This window comes from Palaemon carinicauda, chromosome 39 (assembly GCF_036898095.1).
Source record: "Palaemon carinicauda isolate YSFRI2023 chromosome 39, ASM3689809v2, whole genome shotgun sequence".
In the NCBI taxonomy this organism is placed as follows: domain Eukaryota; kingdom Metazoa; phylum Arthropoda; class Malacostraca; order Decapoda; family Palaemonidae; genus Palaemon; species Palaemon carinicauda.
In genome coordinates this window covers 23980397-23988108 of record NC_090763.1, presented here as the reverse complement: position 1 = coordinate 23988108, position 7712 = coordinate 23980397, and the positions used below count along the sequence as shown (strand labels likewise).

The 7712-nt window shown below is 46.6% G+C and overlaps 1 protein-coding gene across 2 annotated transcripts in view; it reads left to right on the top strand.

Annotated features, from left to right (window-relative positions):
* The first annotated feature begins 1009 nt into the window (after positions 1 to 1009).
* Positions 1010 to 7712, top strand: part of LOC137631082 (COX assembly mitochondrial protein homolog) — an 83099-nt gene continuing 76396 nt past the window's right edge. The window contains exon 1 of one of the 2 annotated variants that reach the window (XM_068362702.1): positions 1010 to 1148. The gene's annotated coding sequence lies outside the window, so the exon portion shown is untranslated. Of the gene's footprint in view, positions 1149 to 1207; positions 1307 to 7712 lie in introns of those variants that run through there. The other variant, XM_068362703.1, reaches the window with a different exon arrangement.

Sequence of the window (7712 nt, the reverse complement as noted above, 5' to 3'; positions counted from 1 at the left end):
ATGCTGCACCGAGACTCTTCAACGACCTACCACTTGATGTCAAGAATATAGCAAAAATGTGGCAGATTTCAAGAAAAACCTGAAGACTTATCTCTTTGAAAAGTGTTGTGATAGTAATCTGAAAACTAATAAGCCTGAATACAAATGCTAGTGAATAACTGAAAAGATACAGAGCAAAATATTAACTGGAAAGAAATTATTTTCACACACCAAGGCCCGCCTGAACAGACTTTTAGTGTCTGTTTGGGGGCGAGAAATAAACCCCTAAAAGTAAAAGTAAGTAAAGTAAATCAACCATTTTTCTCTAGTCTTGGGTACCATGGCCTTCCACTGTCTTGGATTAGAAATCTCTTGCCTGGAGGTACACCCAGGAAATAATTATTACAAGAAAAATGATTAACAATTAAATAAAACAAATTCATATATAAACTATAAAAACTTAAAAGAAAATCACGAGGAAAGGGAATAAGATAGAATAGTGTGCCTGAGTACGTTCGTTCCACAATACAAGGACGAACGTACACTCGGGCACACTATTCTGTCTCTATTCCTTTTCCTCTTGTTCCTTTTTTCTAATTTTTATAGTTTATATATGGATTTGTTTTATCTAATTGTTAATTACTTCTCTTGTAGTTTATTTATATCATTATTTTTTTTCCTCACTGGGCAATTTTCTCTGTTGGAGCCCTTGGGCTTACAGCCTACTGCTTTTCTAACTAGGGTTGTAACTTAGCAAGTAATAATAATAATAATAATAATAATAATAATAATAATAATAATAATAATAATAATAATAATAATAATGTTTACGTCATATTACCATGTACTGTATCAATTAAATACAGCGAAAAGATAGTTATGAAACGAAAATTCTTGCAAGCTATTGTGTTCGAGTAAAGTAATGCTCAGGATATAAATTTTCACTTGATGATTCAAGAGACATTATCTTGTAGTAGTGAAAGTTTATCATTATGAATTATTTTTACATTTTGATATGAATGAGGTTTTCAATAAAAACGTATTATATTATAATTGAGGTAACGACGTGAGTAAAGTCAAATTAAATCGTTCGGACGAATGTTTACCTTCCCCAGTTACGGACTCGACCAGACCATCACGCAATACAGTAGTTATAAAATCGTATTATTGTGAGTAATTGATCTTTTTTTTTCATTATTATAATACTGTGATTCGTGATCCACTTTACAGACTCAAATTATTGTTGATTTGAATATGAAATTTTGTATGTAACTAGCCTTTAATCTTGATGTAGGGTAGACCAGAAGAGGTTGTAGCCGTAGGCCCGGTAAGTTTATGATGATGTAATCATATTCTGTAATAGACAGTCTTTCAGCATTGTTTTATATATTAGACATGTTCGTATTATTTAATGTTATGGGGTATATGTATGATAACGGCCATGACCCCATAACTCCAGTATTTATAACCCTATAGCTAAGAATAAACGGGGTCGTAGGAGCCGTTAGCCTCCCCCCTCCTGTTATATAATTATACTCTGTCAAATTTACAAAGAGGGTCGAAGTGTACCAATGGACAAAGTCACACATTGCCATATTTCCGAATTTGTATTTCAAATATAAAGACAATTATGCCATTTGATGGTAGTAATGAAATTAACTTTAAATGTAACATTTCAGTGATATTGTAAAGACAGTGAGACAAGCGTCACCAAGATCAACTGATACTTTATTCGAATGTGCACGGGAGTATATTACAAGGTGCGGACGGAAAGGTAGGATGACGCTGGCGCCAAATCAGATTGAAGTGCCCGCCAAAATATATGTGTTTTCTTACACTTACAAATATATGAATTATGTGTTAACAGAAACATGTTATGAAATGATACATATGTTAAAATGTAGCTCTGGTAGAGTGGAATATATATACATGGGAAACCACAGTGTGGCGAAAAGAGAATTCAAATAAATAAGTAATTTGTCGATTTTCTGGACGACGAAGGGATCGGTGTCCTTACAAGTACTCCCCCCCCAAGACATCGGGCGGCGTAGAGGGCTGATGATCAATCTTCATATCTTTTCGGGCGTCGGAGGGTTCCTCTTGTTTTTGAACGGAGGGGCGCGCTGGCGGTCGGTGTAAGGATCTCTTCCTCTTGTCGTCGTTTGATGATTTTTCTTTCGTTGGGCGGCTTGTTTTGAGGCGGAACTCTGGATCTGCCAGGTCCGGTGGAGGCGGTGTCGCTTCCTTCGAGAAACGCTGGTTTCACGCGGTCTATTGAGACCCAGTCCTCTTGGCCATGGACGTCGAGAAGGAAGGCTTTCGTTGTCTTTTTAATTACCCGGTAGGGACCTCGATAAGGTCTAGTCAGTGGTTGTCGATGAGCGTCGACACGGACGAAAACGTACCTGCAGTCATCCAGGTTTTTTGGCTTGAAGTGCTTGGTTCTGTCCTGGTAAGTTTTGAGACATGGCCTGAACTTCCTGGCGATGTCCCTTAGGTGATCCAGCTGCGTGTCGTCGGTTGATGAGGGAAAGAATTCGCCAGGAAGTGCGAGCGCTTCCCCGTAGACCTTTTCGGCGGGCGAAGGTTCGCCATCTGCGCGAGGGGCGGTGCGAAGGCCGAGGAGTACCCAAGGAAGTCGTGATTTCCAGTCCCCGTCTGTGCAGCTCGCCATCAGGGACGCCTTGAGGGCGTGGTGAGTTCTTTCGACCATGCCGTTTGCCGCGGGGTTGTATGCCGTGGTGCTGTGGAGCGTCGTCCCCATCAGGTTCGCCAAAGCGAGCCATATTTCTGAGAGGAAAGCGGGGCCTCTGTCAGTCGTGATGTCGTCAGGAACGCCAAACCTGCTCACCCAGCTTGACAGGAGGGCTTCGGCGCATGCTTGAGTCGTAGCTTCGGTCATCGGCGATGCCTCCAACCACCTCGTGGAGCGATCGATGATCGTAAGTAGGTAGCGAGCAGATCCAGAAGGGGGCAATGGTCCCACGACGTCGATGTGTATATGGCCGAAACGTCTTTTTAGCTGGGGAAAATCGTCTACCCCCGATTCGGTGTGACGGCTGACCTTGCTTGACTGGCAGTTGATGCATGACTTCGCCCATTCCTGGGCGTCCTTTTTTATCCCTGGCCAGACAAACTTTTCAGACAGAAGGCGAGCGGTGGTGCGTCCTGAGGGGTGTGAAAGTCCATGGATGATATCGAATATTCTTCTTCTGCAGGAGGCTGGTACCAAGGGACGAGGGCGGCCCGTGCTGGTGTCGCAAAGAATAGTTACTCCTGCTGGTCCGAGGGGAATCTCACTTATCTTGAGCGCGGATGGCCCCGTCAGGTGATCCTGTGCTTCTTGGTCGGTGCGTTGTTCGGTTGCGAGATTGGCGTAGTCGATTCCCAGGTGGATCGCGTCAATTTCAATCCTTGAAAGGGCGTCCGCGACTGGGTTTTTCTTTCCTGGGACGTAACGTATGGTGCACCCGAATTCGGCGATTGATGCGAGATGACGTTGTTGTCGGGAGGACCATGCGTCCGTCGATTTCGTGAAGGCGTGTACGAGGGGTTGATGGTCCGTCGCGATTGTGAAGGGAGTACCCTCCAAGATGTGCCTGAAGTGGCGGACGGCGAGGTAGACGGCGAGGAGTTCCCTATCGAAGGTGCTGTATCTTGTTTCGGCGGGTTTCAATTTCTTGCTGAAGAATGCCAGCGGTCGAGGAGAACCATCGACGAGTTGCTCAAGCACAGCCCCACAGGCGACGTTGCTGGCGTCGGTCGTTAGTCGCAGGGGCGCATTGTCGTCGAAATGAGCCAGGGTGGTGGCATTCGCAAGGGCATCCTTCGTCCGAGCGAAATGCCTGTTGCTGGGGCAAACCCCACTCGAGTTTTTTTGCTTTTCCTTTCAGGACGTCGTCGAGGGGTGACAGGGTTTGTGCGATGTTGGGGATGAAGCGCCTGTAGTAATTGACCATTCCCAGGAACTCCTGAAGTTGGCGGATGGTCGTAGGCATTGGGAACTTCCTGATTGCGTCGACCTTGGTTGTCATGGGTTTTACCCCGCGCAAGGATACGCGGTGACCAAGGAAATCCACTCCCTCCGCACCGAACGTGCATTTGTCGAAGCGTACGACTAGGCCGTTCTCCTGTAGGCGTTTGAGGACGGTGCGGACGTGCCCCCGGTGTTCCTCCTTGGTTTTCGAGAATATCAGGATGTCGTCGACGTAGCAGACGCAGAAAGGTAGGTCATCCAGAATGCTATCCATTAGTCGTTGGAAGGTCGCCCCGGCGTTGCGTAGACCGAAGGTTGAGTATGCGAATGTGTAGGATCCGAACGGCGTTACAATGGCAGTTTTCGGGATGTCTTCCGGAAATACAGGGACCTGGAAATAAGACTTGAGGAGGTCCATCTTGGTAAAATACTTTGCGCCGTGCAACGCGTTCGTTAGGTCCTGCATGTTGGGCAGCGGGTAATGATCGGGCGTTGTGATGAGGTTGAGGCGCCTGTAGTCGCCGCAAGGTCTCCAGGACCCGTCCGGCTTTTTAACCATGTGCAGGGGTGATGCCCAGGGGCTCGATGCTTTCTTACAGGTACCCATGCGTTCCATGTCCTCGAAAGCGCGTTTGGCATCCTTCAGTTTCTGGGGCGGGAGGCGGCGGAATTTGGCGTGAGTGGTAGGTCCTGTCGTTGTGATGTGGTGGTAGATACCATGCTTGGACGGGGAACCTGGCGAGTGTCGGAGCTCGGGCTTGAAAACCTCGGGAAATTCTCGTAGGAGGTCGGCGTAGGGGTGCGTCGTTACGGCGGATACGGACATTGTTGCAGGGCCGTGTTCTAGGGCGCGGGACTGGCAGGTTCCCGTGTCGATGAGACGTCTGTTAGCGACATCGACAACGAATCCTTGGTGGGCGAGGAAATCCGCACCGAGAAGGGGGCGATTGACGTCGGCGATAGCGAAGGGCCAAGAATACGAACGGCCCATGATAGATATCTTGAGGGTCTTGATCCCATAGCACCGTATGGGAGATCCGTTGGCGGCGATGAGTGAGGGAGCGTTTTTGTCAGGACCACGGTCTAGGTCGGACTTTGAAGGAGGGAACGTTGACTGCATTGCGCCGGTGTCCACCATGAGCCTACGGTTGGAAATGGTATCGAGGATATAGAAACCATTCTTGTCTTGGTTAACTGCGGCTGCGATGGTGGCAGGTGGATGCTTCTGGCGTCATCTTCTAGGGAAACTGCATGGTGCTCTACATTTCTTGGCGTCACTGCCGAACTGTTGGTGGTAGAAGCACCATGCTGGGTTAGGCCTAGGGTTCGGTTGCGTCGGTTGCGGTGGTTTCTTTCTTGATAGAATGTTGATCTCTTCGTCCTCAAGGGCCATTGCCGAGGAGTCTATGGAAGAGCACCTGCTGAAGGAGGAGAACGGAGGCGGTGTTGACGATGATGCTCCGAGGCGAGATGCTTTGGAGGCCTCGTGGAGCTTCTGAGCCTTCGACAGGAGTTCGTTCATCGGGAGCGTGTCGGCGTCTGTCAATTGGGCCCGTACGTCCTGTGGTAGGCGTCGAAGAAAGATTTCGCGAGATAAGCTAATCTCACGTCGTCGGCCGTTGCTGTCTGTTTCGGGGAGCATAAGCAGGCTGGTTAGCTCGTCCCACGCCTCGACAGGAGAGGTGTCACCCATGGGCTTGCCGGCGAGGTCCAGTACTTTCTGTGCCCTTGCTGAGACGGAGAGGGAGTAGATACCAATGAGTTTCGTTCTCAGGTCGTCGTGTGAAACTTGGCCGGCCTGGGCGTCGAGCCATGGGGAAATCTTGTTGAATACCTCTTCAGGTATGGAGGTGAGAACGATGTCAGCCTTGGCGCAGGAGTCGCTGAGTCTAGCGACGCGGAAGAGTACGTCCGCTCTCAGGAACCAGGAATCGGTGTTGTGTTGAGAAAAGGGCGGCAGTTTGACTTTGGGCGTGGAGGCGAGGCCGTTGCGTGCGATGGGCGTGTTGCTTCCTGCATCGTGGCCAGACGACGAGTCGGCGAAGAGGTGAGAAGTTGATGTGTCGGTTAAGCTTGAGAAGTTGATGTGTCGGTTAAGCTCATCCTACTGCCTTACGTTCACTGAAGTGTGGGAGAACCAAAGGCAGGCTCGTGCCTAAGGTAACGGAGTATGGAGAAGGTAGCACGGCCGTAATAAGTCCGTTAATGGCAAAGCCAAAACCGCTGATGCTACTTTCAACTCCGGGGTCACCAGTTGTAAGGACAGTGAGACAAGCGTCACCAAGATCAACTGATACTTTATTCGAATGTGCACGGGAGTATATTACAAGGTGCGGACGGAAAGGTAGGATGACGCTGGCGCCAAATCAGATTGAAGTGCCCGCCAAAATATATGTTTTCTTACACTTACAAATATATGAATTATGGGTTAACAGAAACATGTTATGAAATGATACATATGTTAAAATGTAGCTCTGGTAGAGCGGAATATATATACATGGGAAACCACAGTGTGGCGAAAAGAGAATTCAAATAAATAAGTAATTTGTCGATTTTCTGGACGACGAAGGGATCGGTGTCCTTACAATATAAAATCTCGGCTTTTGTCAGAGTACTGTATCATTATTCAGCCGTAACATAAGGAAACTTGGCTCTAACAATGCCACGGCATTCATTTGGGTCTCTCTCTGGTTATGGCTCATTTTGTCTTTCCCTACACATACACCGAATAGTCTGGCCTATTCTTTCCCCATTCTCCTCTGTCCTCATATACCTGACAACAATAAGATTATGAAACAATTCTTCTTCGCTCAAGAGGTTAACTACTGCAATTTAATTGATCAGTGGTTACTTTCCTCTAGGTAGGCTATGGGTAGAAGAGACTCTTTAGTTGTGGTAAGCAGCTCTTCTATGCGAAGGACACTAAACCATAGTTCTCTAGTCCTGGGTAGTGCCATAGCCTCTGTACCATGGCCTTTCACTGTCTTGGATTAGAGTTTTCTTGTTTGAGGGTATACTCGGGCACACTGTTCTGTCTTATTTCTCTCTTCTGTATTTTTTTTAAAGTTTTGGGGTGAATGTAGTTTTTATGGACAGGGCGATATCTTTCTTAATACTCGCCAAATCTTTTTTCATTATGGGAAGATGTTCTTTACTATGATCCAATATACCATAATATGATGTTATTTTATCATTTTGAATAATATCATAATTTACCTTTACCACGGGAATATTTTCTAAGTTCAGCACCGTCCGAATGCAAGTCACGGGTAGCTCCTGCTTAGTTTCCAACTTTCTCGATAGGTAGATCCCGTGTCATCCCAGTCTAAAAATCGTTCGTTTTTACAATTTAATACTGTTCCATTAATCTACGTTTTTACCCCTTTCGTTAAGTTTGTAGTTTTTAGGGACACGTCATTTATAGTGACATTTGATACTGCTATGATAATTATCATGAATTGTTAGGTTCGGGAAAGGTTGTTACAATGCGTCGTCCGCTGAAGCCACGGCCAAGTTACTCGATCGTAAAATTTCCCCCAAGCATTGTTTCCTGCCTGACTATAATAACACCGGTTTGGCGGTGCTCTGTTCGCCTATCAGCTGGTGGCACAAGCTTGAACAGTTATGGATGTTCGGGCTAATGTTTTCGCTAATCCCAACAATCTTCATTTTTAACCTCTTGTTAAGATTGTTAGTTCGTTGGGACACGTCTTGAAATTATGCTGAATACTAATTTGTTATATATACAACCAAAGGT